The sequence below is a fragment of the Vanellus vanellus genome (genome assembly GCF_965231255.1).
Source record: "Vanellus vanellus genome assembly, chromosome: 1".
In the NCBI taxonomy this organism is placed as follows: Eukaryota; Metazoa; Chordata; class Aves; order Charadriiformes; family Charadriidae; genus Vanellus; species Vanellus vanellus.
In genome coordinates, this window is record NC_138905.1 from 52,075,682 (window position 1) to 52,091,526 (window position 15,845).

The following is a 15,845-nucleotide window of genomic DNA, read 5'->3' on the forward strand; positions in this document are numbered from 1 at the left end:
CCAGTACTGTGTTATACTTGCTCCCCCAGGCATGTTAGAAGACAAGAAGGGAAAAACCTGACGGACTTCCACAAGAGACTTGCAATTTGCTCACCGCCAGCTGTTCGGATGCTATTGACTAATGCTTAGTGGCCAACAGTGATGATCTTTTTAATTCCGTCAAAGCATACTTTTGTTCGCAATAACATCGCAAGCAACAACCCAATAGAGTGATAAAAAATAATCATAACGTCTGTGTTTTTGCACGTCAAACACATTCGGAACTGCAGTTATTGTGCTGGAATGATAAATCTTGTGACTGTTAAAAGAAACAGCAGCACAGTATTGATTTTTAAGTATTACGCATTGAACATCACTGATGCACCGGGCAGACAGAAGATAATGTCGCTCAGTCTGAGACTTCCCAAATAAAGTTAGAAATAGACAGTACAATTTGGATATATGATACACAGGAAAAGACATAAAGGATGTAAACTTTAAATACTGGAAATGCATTCCTTTCAATAAATTCAAACCAACACTTCACAACTGAGGTCTACAGCTTGAGGGTCAAAACCTAAATCCCAGCCAGCAAACTGCCACCAGCCTGTCCCCGAGGTGCGACGTGGAGCTGGAAGATCCAGCTCGGATTTGACGATTTGAGCGCCCCTTGACTTCGAGTTTGCCATTCCCCTCGGTTTACGCTGTTGCGCCATGTTGCACCGTCCGGGCGTTTTGCTGTCTACGTGAGGTCCTGCTCGGGCGGGCAGGCGGTGAGGGCAGCACCCAGCCAGCGCTGCCTTCGGGGAAGGCAGCACCCAGCGATCCCCCCGCACACCGCCAACCCCTCAAACCTCCACCGGCCCCAACCGGAGGCTCCCCAACGCTTCGTCCCCAGTCAGGTGGGACGCGGGCGGACGCCTCTCCCAAGGCCAGCGCCTCGCCGAAGCCACCCACCCCGAGCAGGACGAAGCACCCCTCCTAAACCTTCCATAAGCATCTCTCCACAGCCACCCGGGGGGAAAAAACAAAACAAAACAAAACAAAACAAAACAAAACAAAACAAAACAAAAAAAACGGGTGCGTTTTTGGCCACGGTGCCTCGCAGCCGGGTGCCGCCGGTGGGCCAAGCGCGGGGCTGGCGGGAAGCTCCTCCCCAGGGGGGTGTAGCGGCAGGAAGAGGTGGAGGTCGGGGGAGCCGGCGGAGCTGCCGGCGGCGTTAGCGTTCGCTCGGCTGGACGATGCGTGTGTCTTATATTACCGCCATGCCGCGCATCGGTGGCCAGAGCGAGGGGAGAGGGGAGGAAAAGCCTGTTTACACAGACTGCAAACCGCCTGGGGAATAATGCAGGAAAGGAAGTGAGCCGGCTCTCTGTCTGACTGCTCTGACTTCCTGCTCGCTCCCTCACACGGGCGCGCACACACACACACACACACACACACACTCACACGCCCCGGCCGAAAAGGGAAAAAAAAAAAAAAAAAAGAAAGAAAAAAAAAAAAGAGGGGGGGAATCAGGATCTCATTACAAGAGCAACAGAGCGCTTGCAGGAGACTGTCAGCATGGAGAACCAGGGGATTTTACCCAGCTCCCTCTAAACTACCAGGAGAGAGCGGAAAAGTCCCTCAGGCTCTGGGTAGGTACAAGTGCTGCTGCGCCCGCCCCGGGCTCCGGCAAAGTTTCGGGGGGCTTCGGGGAAAGGGAGGCCGGCGGCTGCTGCGGGGGAGCTGCGGGGGCCACCGGCCCCCTCACTGGTGGGGCAGCAGCGGGGCTCGGGGGGGACGGGACACCGCGGGGCTAAACCGCGGGCGGGAGGTGAGGAGCACCGGGGATGAGCAGCGGACGGCTCGGAGCCCCACACGGGGCCGAGGGGTCCTGCCCCGGGGCCGGGCCCGGCCAACGAGGCGGTAACGAGGGCAGGGAGCGGCGGTTGGAGGGCGCGGGGCGCTGGGGGGGGGTGGGTGGGGGGGGGGGAGTGTTGGGGGTGCACTCCCGCCGCCTCAGGGCCCCCCATCCCCGCCCCGGTCGAGGGCTGCCCCGGGTGCCCCGCCGCCCCTCAGGAGCTGCGGGTGTAGGTGATGGGACGGAGAGCGCGTTGGAAGGGGGCGGGTGGGCACTGGGGAAGGGGCCGGGGTGTGAGGAGAGGCAGTGGCGGGAGGGGGGCGCTGCCTGACAGGGCGCAGCGGGTCCGGGGGAACCCTGGGACCCCCTCGCGGCCCCGCAGCTCCCTCGGCGGTGCCGGGTTCTGCTCCCCCCCTCCGGCCCCCCCGCCCGGCCCGGCCGTGTCCGGCTGCCGGGGCCGCCCGGGCCTGTCCCCTACGAGCAGCATCACGATAAGGGCGTTTGGGGCGGCGGGGGCCGCCCGGCTGCCTGTCACGGCGGCGGGGGGCGCCGCCGCGGGGTTCCCCCGGCGCCGCTGCGAGACTGAGCGGGGCTTGGGGGGGGGGGGGGGGAGGGAAGGGAAGGAAAGGCTCCTGCAGAAACTGCAGAAGGGGCTTTAAAAAGGAAAAAAAAAAAAAAGTGTCGGGAGAGTTTCTGGCTTGTCTGGAAACAGCAAGACTAATTGCCATGCGCTTCCGGTTTGAAACTGGCAGCAGACAACATCTTGAAAATGAGTCACTGCAGCTCACAAAGAAACTCTGTGGTTTTCTGCCTCTCAGGTTTATATATTTTCTCCTTTTTACAGTTTCCTTTGTAGTCTTCTGCGTTCTCCCCGGCCCTCCCCCTCCCTGGTTTTCTTAGCCACCCCCTGCCCCAAGACCCCTTGGCCGACGTGGATAGTTTCCACGACCAACCAAAAAAACACTAAAAATGTTTGTAAGGGAAGAAAAAAAAAAAAAAAGAGAGAGAGAGAAAGGGAGAGAAAGTGGAGAGTTGTTTTTGGATCTGGCTTTGCTGAAGGTTAGAGAGACTCTGATGCTGCAGGGGGAAAAAGTTCCCTGAATTTTCCACTGGCTGCAGGAAGAGAGCCCATTTAGTCATGGCTAAGTAATGTCTGCACACACACCAACTAATCTCATTAGGAGTTTCCGTTCTCTAACACAGGAGGGTTTTGTGAAGCCCTGTCAGCCTTTCTAACATTGCATTTGAAAGGGAGACAACTTACATCTTTATTTACTTAGGGGTTTAGTGCTAAGACAAGTTTATACAATGCAGCATCTTTTTGGTCATGAGGACTCCCAACTTCAAAAGTCAATGGATTCATTTACTTTCAAGCAGAAAGTCATGGTTCATCTCATATTTTGCTCATACAGACTTTTTGATTATTTCAGATTAAATGTAATTTATGCATAAATAAGTTTCATAGGGTGAAGTGCAGAAATGGGGTATGCAGAAGACTGTGTTATGATAAGCATGTTCTGTGCATCTGTGACAATTGTATGTAGTTGCATGATTAAAAGACTTATGCCAAGATACTCAGGTGGTGTGCATGTTTGAAAAGTATATTCACTCACATAACCTTGCTGTATTGGTGCTTTACATATTTAATTTCCAAGTGATATTTACTTTGTACATATCACTTAGAGGTTTCTGTAATTATTTTGTGATGATTTATTTTCATAGCGGTCATGAAAAAAGTTTGTGTTCAGAATTAGAAAGATTTTTGCCATGCCCTACTGATCTTTAATTTAAGTTAGAAGTTAATGACTTTTTGCAAAAAAAGAAGTCTGGAGCAAACAAAGAAAATGGAGTCTTGCTTGCAAGTGGGTTTTGACTTAAAGAAATGTTTAATAACGTGAATAAAATTGCATGTAATAGGAGATAACATTTAGCTACTTACTTCAATTATCATGTGATAGCATTAAATTAGCAAATTTTGTGCAAAAAAAAAAGTAGTACTTGGATGGAGAACTAATTGCAGTATACCACGTGTTTACCTTTGATGATCTTCAGTGTTTCCTGTACTTCCTATGTCCAGGATGCACGGAAAAGTTCATCATGAACATCACTTTACAAAGGACTTTTATTAGTGGATTAGTGACACAATCTCCAGACACAGATGCCTCTTGATTTCCTAGTTGGACAGAGAAGAACTTTTAGAATAATATGTAAAATAGAAAATGCCTAATCTCTGTTTCAGTCAAATTTAGTCATCAGGTAGTGAAAGCTATTTTCCGGTTTTGGAGTTTTACTTCTTTTGTAAAATTCTAAATTTTAGAGAGAGAGGTGCATTACTGGGCATAAGGTTCAAAAATCTGTTGAATATATTATGGAACAGTTAGTGCAACGTACAACACCAAAACTCTTACTGAAGAGTGTTCCCTAGCTCTTATTATCTGTCTTTGAAATATGGACATTAAATTGTCCACTTATTGTATTAAATATTGATGGAATTTCAGTGTGCCATCTGCTGAATCAGTGTAGTCCTGGTTTTAGATAGAACAAAACCAATTTTCTTTTCAGTAATTTTACTTTTCAGTTAAGTCTCTTCTAACTGACTGCACTCCCTGAAAGTAACCGTGTTTTTCAGACTTAGTCTGCTTCTAGCAGTGATAAGGTCTCATGTTTATAGTTGATGCCAAGGAACGGTATGCAGAGAGGCTCTTGCTTGTACTTATTCCCATAACACCCAAGGCCAGCTAACTTGGTTATTTGCCCCATTGGAGGGTCAGAAGCGGAAAAGCATAGAGGGGTTGCTCCTGTGGGGAGGAGCGGACGAGACAGGTGACCCAAAACTGACCAACAGGGTATTCCATCCCATCTGCCTCATGCTCAGTATAAAAACTGAGGGATCAAAGGGGTTAACTCTCCTTTCTTCAGTGGCCATCGTTGAGGAGGACTGTGTGCTCTTCTGCCTTTGATCCCAATCCATGCTTTCCTGAATCCAGTGTCCAAATCCAGTTCCCATCTGCCACTGAGTCCAGTCCCCATGCTTGCTGGTGATGTGATCATCATCCTGGGAGCTTGATATTTGATTTTATATATATATTTACATATGTCATTATTTTCTTATTAATATTGTTAACCTTTTTTATTGTTAATATTTCCTTATAGCTATTTTAGGGGTTCTTTCAACCCATAAGTCTCTCTCCCTTATTCTCTCTCCCTTCACCTTCTGGGGAAGGGAGAGGGGTTGATAGAGAACATCTGTCATTCATTTAGTGGCCAGCCCAGCCTATACCTCGACAAGTGTAGATGAAGCACACACATTCATATACACAGATATATATAGTCTATCTACACTATATAAATTTCATATATTGTATTCACTCAGCATAAGTAAAAACATCTTGATGTCCTCATAGAAAAACAGATGTAGTAGTAGTGTACCCATTGTGTGTTCCGTATATTTGAAAGAGTGAATGAGAAGTAATCTGCAGATGTGTCAAAAATGCAACAGTTTTGTTTGGAACAGAAAAAAAAATCCAAATATCAGGTAGTGCATGATTGTTTCCACTCAAATAATAAAAATGTCTTAAAGGTGTTTTCACTGTAACTATGATTTTATTCTTTACCTATTTTAATTTATGAAATGTAGAAGTGAAGAATATATACTATCTGCTAAGGGATGAGATACTGTCGTAATTGCTTATATCTCGATTTTCCAAATCACCTCAGTGAGTTGTTCCTAAAAAGGAAAACCTACAGGCTTATATCCTTTCTAATACCACCAACTCCACCTAGATGCAACAGCTGAAATAAGCAACACAATCTCAGGGGAAGAAACTCAGCTACAGCCTTCCTCGTAACTGTGTTTATAAACCACTACCCACATGGATGCTTTCATATGTAGAAACAAATGTGTGTTTTGTTTTATTCATTAGCAGTTATCACTGATTCACAGTGGTTCTTTGCCCCTGTTACTTAATGTTATTTCATTAAATCATGAAAACAAATCAAGTATCTCACTCCAAAGAGTGAAGTATTCCCCTTTGCTGTGTATGAAGTCCAATTATGTAAACTTGACCTTCTCCTTGTAATGCCCTTCTTGGGATGGAGGCCAGCTTCAGGGTGTGTTATGATACAGGTATTCTTATGGGGAGGTATTACGGTTCAAGTGACTTAATGTAACTGAAGCTGAAATCTACCATAGTTTAAAAATCTGTTCTGGAGGACTTAGCACAGAATGAAAGTCATTTTTGCAGGTTCACCAAGGTGCATGGAGCTTGTTGCTTGCTCTGAGTGTTGTATGCTTACATGTAGGAAGATAGGTATATGTAATACTTAGGGACACTGAGGTCCATCAGCTGTTATAGAAAATACAAATCTTTGCCTTGGGAATGCAATCACATGACAAGATGTTGCTTCAGAAAATCAAGGAAATAGATGCTGAAATAAAAAGTCATTTGGCTACTAAAGATAAGGGAGAGTGGGATGAGGCTGGGAGAACCAACATACAGTTATTTGTGATGCATGTATTTATAAAAAAGTTATTTTATCTGTTTTCTCTTGGTAATGTCATAAAACTTGTATGCTTGTGTAGTTACAGTTACCTGTGAGTGGTTCTCTGTCATAGTACTTAATAATCTAAGATAGCAAAGAAGTGATAAATTAGCTAATACTTCCCACAAAGATATGGCAGATTGGACTCACTTGTGTGATTCAGACTATTTAATCAGTCCATGGTTTTCTTCTGGTAGCGGTGGCTCCAATGTGCAGCATGCCTGGATGATGCTGTTTGAATCCATCTTAGAGCTGTGACACTGATTATAGGACACTGTTAGCCTGGGCCAGTTTCAAAGAGTACGTTGGTTTTGAGCTGCTGTATATCTTTCGTAACCACACCCAATGGTTCATGCAACAGGCTGTCACGGGCCTTTGAAAATCATGTTGCGCTGCGTATCCTTGGATTGATTCACCGTGGCTTTCTCCTTGGAGTTTCCCACAATAGGGAATCTCACAATCTTGAATCATTAGACAGATGTTTACTTGGTCTGTAGCTTGTTAAATGAATCAACTAACATTCTGGAGGCTGTTGAGAGCTCTTGAAGGTCTGAATAAGTCTATTCTCATGTGGAAGTATTTTGTTGAATAATAAATGATTAAAGAACTAGTCATGATTTTGAGGAGAATGTCAAGGTGTAGGTGCAGGAAGTCCAGCTCACTGCACTGCAAAGTACAGGGCTGCGTGTATGGAAACAAAGCAGATGAAGCACAAAGTACATCTTTTCTGTGCACTTCACAAAAAAAATGCATCTTTGTCCTTAAAACTTTCTTTAACTCATTGTGGGTTTATATGCCAGTAATTATATCAGAATTCAAATTCTTAAGGGTTTGCTTTTAAAAGTTTTTAATTCAAAAAGATTTTAATTCAAAAGCTCTTTGCAGGAGAGTTGCTGCTTTTCTAAAAACAAAAACTAAAGAAAATACCCGTCATAAGCATTGATACAAAAATATCGCTAAGGCACTACCTGCCAGCTAATTCAATGCTAATTGATAACTGTATAGTCATTCTGCATTTTTAATTTTGTTTGAGTACTGTGGTTGTTTTTGCAGTACAAAAAAGTACACTGGAATTGTTGATCTGCTTAATTAGTGTAATTCAGTATCTCACAGTGTACTGAATGACTAAATATTTAAGTAATTATATTGAAGTTATACCACAGTTAAGAACGTCAGAGGTCAAATTGCGCCATGCCCTAAAGAGATACAACTCAGCTGAAAATTATACTTTTTTACTCCCATGGAGTTACAGTTACCAACACCATGTCTGATTTTGGCCTGCTTGCTCAAGTAGCATTGCCGTGACTGTCTAGAGCAGTGAGGTTTGTCCTTTTCCTATCTGTGGATCCATAATTATTTTTGAGCAGTTGTGCAGATGGCTGTGTTGCAGTTGAGCCTACTGCAGTAGTACTGTGGTACCTTTGTCTCTCCTTCAGGAAGAATCCATTGGCCCCTGCATGCATGGGCCACATGTTGAAAACTCCTCGCTTGTATGATGATATCTCTGAACTTTTGAGATAAATGTCAATCAACTATGTAAAGAAAGGTTTCTAAATGCTGTACTGTGTGCTCTGTCTACATCTGAGCAGTTAGATGCAGCTCAAGGGTCTTTGGGAGAAGAATTTCTGTAGGAAGCCACAAACCTACTTTGTTTTGATCTTTTAGACCACTTAGGCATGTATTTATTTTTGAGTGTGTCAGCACTTCTCTTAATGCAGTGAGACTAACTGCATGGTACAAACATTTAAATGTGTGCTTAGGCCTTGAATGTAACGAAGGCATTCAAGTAGCTCTTGCTTGCCCTGTGCAAGTGTCCTCCTAGTCTTCCGTAGCTTTGCTCTGCATTTTGCAGTGTCAGGATGTACTTACTGAGTGTGTGAAGGATACTGCCTGTTCTATGGCTTCCCCCAGACCCATTTCAAAGAGTCATTTCAATCATGTCTGTGTCTCTGCTTGCCAATTTACTATTCACTATTTGAAGATTCAGAATATAGCTTGGATAATCTCTGCAACTACCGATTACTACATTAATGTATTTTGGCTCTCATGCAAACAACCCTGTCTTACTTTCTTCAGCTTTAAAATATCCAGTTTTTAAATCTTGTGGATCCTAACTTGAAGATCATTTGCGGTACTAGGAGAGGAAAACTTGTATCTTACACATTGTCTTTTAGTTTTAGCTGTTGTTAAATTATGTAATGAATCATTTGGTTGTAATTTTTATGATTCTTACCAATTATTCAAAACTGGTAAAACCTTCTTAAGCACTAACCTAAATATTAAGTCCTGTTAGTACAATTTTACAATATGGGCCTTTTTCTGAAAATATTAGTGAACAAGCAAAGGAATTTGTGTAAAATATGCTTTTGCACTTGTACAAAAAAGACTAGACTTGGATTTTATACTTTATCTAAAGAATCTAAATGTTTTTAATCAAATGTCTTCCTATAAGTTTCCCATCCTCATTTTGCAAAACAGCTGACAGTTCATCTGGAAAACAGATTTCTATTACGCATGCATTTGCCTCTAATGTGGTGACAGCACCTCTTTACTGTATCTCTATATATTTCTTCATCTCTTTTTTTTCTTTTTTTTTTTTTTTTTGATATGCAGAAAATTGATCAGATGTATTTCAGTTTAAGCTTTTTGGAAAAGATGCTAATGAATGTTACTGTTTTTAAATGTTTATATTGTGGTAATGTTGAGTGACCTCTGTTGTATCCAGTCACAATACAGCACAAACAAAAAGTTTATAGACTCAAGTACCACTATTATCTGTTCCCAGCAATTAACAGTAATTCATGAGAAGAAACAATCTTTAAAAAGCATTTAGAAAGTAAGAACAAATTCCTATTGCAGCTCTGTTAGCGAAATCTGGAGAAAGTTGACTACCTTCAGAGAATTTCTTCCATGCTATACTAATATAGCTGAGATGGGAATGTGGGTTTAGATTCTAGATATAGACCTCTGTGAAGTCTGGTGACTCAGAGCACACTCAGAGCAACTGGCGTGTGTGGTTAGTTTAGCAAACTGTGAGCATGGAATAGGGCTGGTATAGAAAATATGACTGCAGCACTCCTTAAGTACTGCCGCTTCAATACTGAAGCTCTGCCATACAAATGCTTCCAAAACAGAGCAGTATCAAGGCTGGATTGATTCCCTGGGGGTAGGGTATAATAAAACTGACTGTGCAATCTCATCCAAGTTGAGGAGAGGGGATAGAGTCTTTTAAGTTCCATTTAAACATGGAATCTCATCCAGGATTCAGCGTTCAAATCAAAATAGTAGCTGTTACGTATCCTGAGCAGCAGAGACGCTTAACAAACCAGTTGGTGTATTGATGTCACTTCTAAACAGGCAATCTACGCACTTTGTATACAGCAAAATTTTCAGTAATCATTGAAATAGTGTCCCATTTGTCTCTGCTTTGTGGTTCTCAGCAGCCATCGGAATTAGTTTAAGTACACAGACAGTACAGGAGAGTAACAACCAGATCTTCTGTTGGCTGAAATATCGTGTATTTTATGATACATTCTGTTGGGTATTCCAGTGTTTAATGAACGATGTTAGGGGAAATGTGTAGGTGTGACCTTCAGGTTCTTGTTGGTGTAGTAGACAAGTGAATAATGTCAGAAGATAAGAGTCTTTGAATTGGGTTTCAGTTTAGCTTAGTGCACAATAAAAGTTCATACATATCAGAACTTTGATTAGAATTGAGAAAGGAGAATAGCACATTTTTGAGATTTTGACATGTAAGAGTGATTCTTAATGTAGGTTTTTACTAAGAGACCAGTCTGGACAGAAATAATAGCATTTGAAGTGAAAAATACGGACCTTGGCTAGTGTTGTGACCAATTGCTCATTTTTTTATGACTTTGCTCATTTTTTTATGACTAAGGAACTTATACCCTGGCTCGTGCTCCAAGGACTAGTGCAATAGCACAAAGTTTTGGGAAGGAATTGTCCAGGTACAATGTCTCTATATGTATGTAGGTTACCGTCTGCTGAATTGTGTTACACCATTTTCAGTATAATGCTATGACTGACTCCCCTTGCAATGTGAGAATATACATGTAAGCCTGTATGTTATTTAATAGCTTAATGGCTCATTTTGCTAATCCAGCAAATTCTGAAAATTCAGTGTGCATAGAAAGGCGAGCTCTGACTGGCAGTGTAAGCTGCTATCATCTTGCTGTGCTTCAAGTCTCAAAGAAATTGCAGCCACCTCGGTTTGCCTGAACAGAACTCCCAGGACTGCATTTCCTGTCCTTTTGGCCAGGTTCCTCTCTGCTCACAGTATTCAAAAGACCTGCTTGTTTATCTAAGTTTCTAGTCTAGGAAAAATCAGTTGAGAGGGGAAGACAGTTGATAGTATTAATACACCATTGAAAATATTAGATTCACTAGCATAAGTTACAAAGCATTTGGTCTGCTGTCACAAAATCGGAAATGTTAATATTTCAGATTAAGAAAGGAGTACAGATAATGAAAAAGCATTTACATTTGGGAGTAGTCGTTGCTTGATATGTCAAGTAAACTTTCAGAATAGCCACTGTTCCTGAAGGCTGTATCCTCTGCCCTCTTTAGCTATTTTTTTGTTTTCATGCATAGTTTCTCTGAATTCATCAAAGGGACTATCAGAAATTTTATATAGGACAGTCAAATAATTGTGTTCTGTGTCCTACTGATGCCGACAAAAAAAGTGTGAGAATGTCATATGGGGAAAATAAACATATAGGGCTGGCTTTGAAAGCAGAAGTCCCTCAGTTTGCAGTGTAGCGTATTGCCAGCATGCCACAGATGTGCACCACATGAGCAGAGAGAAAGCAGCATGAGGAGTCTGCATTCATTTTACGTCTGTCCCAAGGTGAATGGTCGGAGCCATTATGGATTTATGTAGTTTTGTTTACAGCTAGCTTTAGAAATATTGGAGCAGGTTATTTTTTTAAGCCTTCCACAGGGAGGCAACTAGCCATATTCCCTCCTGCTAAGGGCTTTTACTCCAGACAGATTAAAACTGTTTCTTCAACTGCATCCTTATGGAGAATCTGAAAACACTGGTGTTTTAGAGGCGGTGTCATCACACCTCTGCTTGGCAGGCAACCAGTCCTTTGTTGTGTTAATTTTGAGGTTGCAGAACTTTCTTCCTTTGGAAATCTCCCTCAGCCTTTCTTTGACTTAGTTAAAAAAATTAAAAACTGCAAACATTGTGTTACCAAATGTGCCTACTGGAAGCGTTACTGGACATGTGTGTGAGTGTTTTCTTTTCTGCAGTGGAACTTGATGTTATCCTATAATATTTTGCTAGATCTTGCTGCTGTCTGTTTTGTGTTGTTCTTAACCACAGGAGTCTGTTTATTTTTTTAAATGTGCTCGGCCAGAACAGTGGGTATTCTTGCTTGAGAAGGAGACCTTGTAAATTATTACTGTAAATAATCTTTTAAATTAGAATATAAAGTTAAAATTATTATGCAGGAGTGGCAGAGTAGGCATACCTCATGTGACTATGGTAAGTACGTGGGCCAGCAAAACCCTCTGTGCTTTTTTGGCACATCCTTAAACCAGTCTGTGTTTTTGTAGCAATATTACTGTAGTTTAGCAGCAAATCGGAACTTGTGTGCTGGGGCACTCTGTAACTTTTTCTAATGTTTCCACTGGGTGGTGCTGCAGGAATTCCTTTTTTTTTTTTTTTTTTTTTTCACTTGAATCTGCATTTCCCAGAAAGACGCCTCTAAAATATAATAGGAGGAAGTCCTGATTTAGAAAGTTTTTGCAGTTTCAACACAATGGGAGAACTCGGAGGATGCTCTGGCAGGAAATGTCCTGGTTGCTGGATGTGGAAAAATTACCAGCATTCTGTATCATACAGTCAGTTCCCTAAAGTGCCCTGGGTATGGACTACACCATTAGTTTGATTTATTACCTTTAACAGAGAAAGTTCTGCATCAAGTTAAAACAGGTATATTTACACACTTAGTTGCAAGCTTATTTTTTCAAGGCCAATTAAATTAGCACTCAGATCTCCTTTGATGAGTATTTCAAAACTTTCTGAGTAAACAGATTGATATTTGTTTTTCCTGCTTTCTGGCAGAATTACTAACTTTTCACCAACCACATCCTATTTATCACCCTTGAAGCATCTCTGTTGAGAAATAAAGTGTGAGGACTGACTCAGTCTTTTGCCTTGTTCTTTCAAATGTTTCTGAGCAAACATTTGGGGAGATTTGGCAGTTGTCTTTGACCTCTCACGATATACTCATTGTTATACAGATGAGTTTTCAATGGAAAATGTTACGGCTAACTGATTTTTTGATAATTGATAATTTGATAATTTCTTTTCTTGATCAGCACCCTTTTGCTTCTGTAATGAAATGCAAACATAAGTGTCCATTTTTTTAATAGAAACTAAAATGTAAAATAGAAAAATAGGCCTAGAGGATTTGTAAGCTGTTCAACTTTCCATATGGACATTCACTTTAGAACTATGTTAAAAAGGTATATAGCTGAAACAGATATAGGCTGCCTTATTCCCTATTTTTCTCTAAATATACTCTTTGATATTTGTCATTATGGAATGGAATTGTTTTGGTAATTTCCAACAAAAGTTTTTTTAAAACTCACATAACTGTTTATTAATATAATTATTAATATACTTTAAAAATTAGTAAGGTTTAGCAAAATTTCAAATTCTAGTATTGAGAAATGGGTAAAAAAAAGGGATGACAAAAAAGTCATTTTCTTTCACATGTTATTGCAGCAGTCATCTCAAGGGTTAAAATGAACCTGAGACACTTAGAAAAATAAAACCAGAGCTGCTATTACAAACTGGGACAGATGTAGGAGGCCAGGTTTCCTGTGGCCCATTTTCCAGTTTCCTGGCTGCAACCTGCAGAAATAAAGGAAGCTGAATGCTAACGTGAATGAGAAGCTAACAATGCCCCACGTCACGCTGCTCAGAGGAACGTGCAGTTGGCCAGAATTAGGATACAAAAACAGTAAAGGGACGTACAAAAAATGTACACACGTTTTCCAGAGTAGTTAAAAAGTAAAAAAAAAAAAAAAAAAAAAAAAAAAAGGTGCCTGTTACAGAGAAATGCTGTGTGCTTGCAAAAGCACACACTTGTCTGTAAGGGAAATGTAAGCAGAGGTGTGTGCCTGCTGTGGTGGGGCATAGGAAAAGGAGCTGAATCTTTTGCAGCTGCTTCAGCTACAGGAGGAATCGGCAGTTTCTTCATACACTGAGGGAAATTAATTTCCCTGCCCTGACTCTGCCTCTTAATCCTTTTCGTGTATATGTCTGATCACCATCTCTCTGTGACTACCTATAGTGCATAATGCTGGCTAACACCTATTATGTCTTCCAGATTGAATTGATCTCCAGCTGATTTTTTTTCAGCTCCTGGGCTCCCCAGCCAGTCTGTCCCACTCAGTTGTCCCTTCTCTGCCCCAAGTCCCATGACCTGGTTTATAGCTTAGAATCCCAGATGTTCCCCTGCGGGCCCTCTAAAGCAACAAGGGCCGGTTTTGATCCTAATTCCTGGAGGCATTCCTAGTTTTAGCCTTTAGAACTTGTTCGTGTTGATTGTCCAGGATCAGCAGCATCTCAATTTCAAAAAGGCTGTGGGGGAGCTAACATAGAGTGGGGAGAAAAAATCCAGGTAGGAAACCTGGTGTATGCAGGAGAATGGAGGAGAAGAACACAGCTGTAACATAGTCGTACGGAAGCTAAGGACCTCTGCAGAGGTCCTGAATGCTACAGAGCTGCTTTCCAGCTTTCTGCCTTTTTCTTTTAGCTGTTCCTATGGAAGAGTCCTACAAAACTTATTGCCCCAAAGAGTATCCTACTTATCTCACAGTTCATGTCATAAATCTTTCTGATACTGAGCTTTTTATTTAGCTAGCTTTGTCTCTGAGCCTCCTGGTTTTCTACTGCTTGGATTGAAGGTGCCTTGCTTACTTGTTTTATTTTGCCCAGCAGGTTTTTTTTCTACCTTAATGCCACTTTACTGACATTTTAGATGGAATGCTTTGCCTTGTGGATGTCTGTCCTTTTTTATTATTCTTTTCAGGGAGAGCTTACGGTGTTGACTTTGCTGCCGCTCCACATTTAGGCATTTCCGTTAGTCCCTTAATTTGGTTGAAATGAATAGGGGCAGTATTATCAGCACAGATACTCTGAGTTGCCTCCTTCCTGCATCAGACCTGAACTTAATATTTGATGTGTGGAGATCACATTGTGTCACATGCAGTTGGTAGGCTTTGTATGGGGGAGCACACATTTGAAAGAATTTAAATCGGTAATGCAAAAGGTGTTAGTATGGTTACCGGTCACAGCTGCCTGGGAAATGGACTTTCTGAAAACTCAGTTCTGAAATATCCTTTTGCTGTCTAACACAGCATTTCCAAGTATAATTCCTTCTAGCTATGCCAGTGATTATTTGCATCAGCGGTTGTGGAACTGATCACAAAGTAAAATTACTAGGCTATTTAGGTCAGGTCAACCTAGCAAATTTTGTTTCATGGCTTAGAAAATATCTTTGACTGTCAAATGCATTGTGTAAATATTTAAAAAATGGTCAGATGGCAAAACCACATGTGTTAAAGTTAATGGATGAAAAAAATTACTTGACTCTCTTGACTATGTGAATTTTGATTAGGCTTTCCATGACACAGAATATATTTCTTACATAGGTTGCCTGTGTCATTCTGTACCATAGATGGATGTCACTATCTAAAGAAGCGATTTATTAAAACCTATTTTTCTTCTAATCTTTGTAATTCAGCATGTGGTTCCATGTATTATTTATTGCCCAGCATTCAAATCCTGTACTGAGCACAAATGAAAAAGGAATATTTATTATTACTATTTACTATTAATAAAGAGTTGAATGAAATGTGAAATATATGCCCGGTAGGAAGTGACCACATCCTAACACTCATTTCTGTCAAATTAAGGAGGGACACTGAATTCCCTTTGAGTCAGTAAAAATTCAAAAGTATTAGAAAATAAGTAAATTAAATACAATGTTTTCTGAAGACTTCCGACTCCTCCTAATCATAATTTATAATAACTTTTAATACAGGTAGCACATTTTTCGTTAAATTACATGTCTTGTAATACATCTGTCATGTGATTCTTTTGCTCCACCACTCAAATGAGGCAGAAGTTAAGGCTTAGTACACTGTAGGGCCACATTGTCCTCCCAAGACGATAGTTAATACCTTGTGGAACCCCAAAGTGGTTCCCATAGAGAAAGGCAAGCTAATGCTTCTGTTGAGCTGATTGGAAATGAAATATTTTGCATCAGTAAAAAAATCCTGTCACTGCAGGATCTTAGATTTTTGCTCTTCCCCTGCAAATCACATTTTAGAGAATGGCAATGAGGCACAAAGATTACCACCAGTTTACCAAATTCAAAATGTTTAAGATTTTACATCACCGTATATGCTGAGCACACGGCTTCTGTTGAAGGTAGTTACA

General features: G+C 41.4%; 1 protein-coding gene across 2 annotated transcripts in view; it reads left to right on the plus strand.

Annotated features, from left to right (window-relative positions):
* The first annotated feature begins 1,185 nt into the window (after window positions 1-1,185).
* Window positions 1,186-15,845, plus strand: part of ELK3 (ETS transcription factor ELK3) — a 42,317-nt gene continuing 27,657 nt past the window's right edge. For both annotated transcript variants that reach the window (XM_082487145.1, XM_082487146.1), the window contains exon 1: window positions 1,186-1,616. The gene's annotated coding sequence lies outside the window, so the exon portion shown is untranslated. The remainder of the gene's footprint in view (window positions 1,617-15,845) is intronic.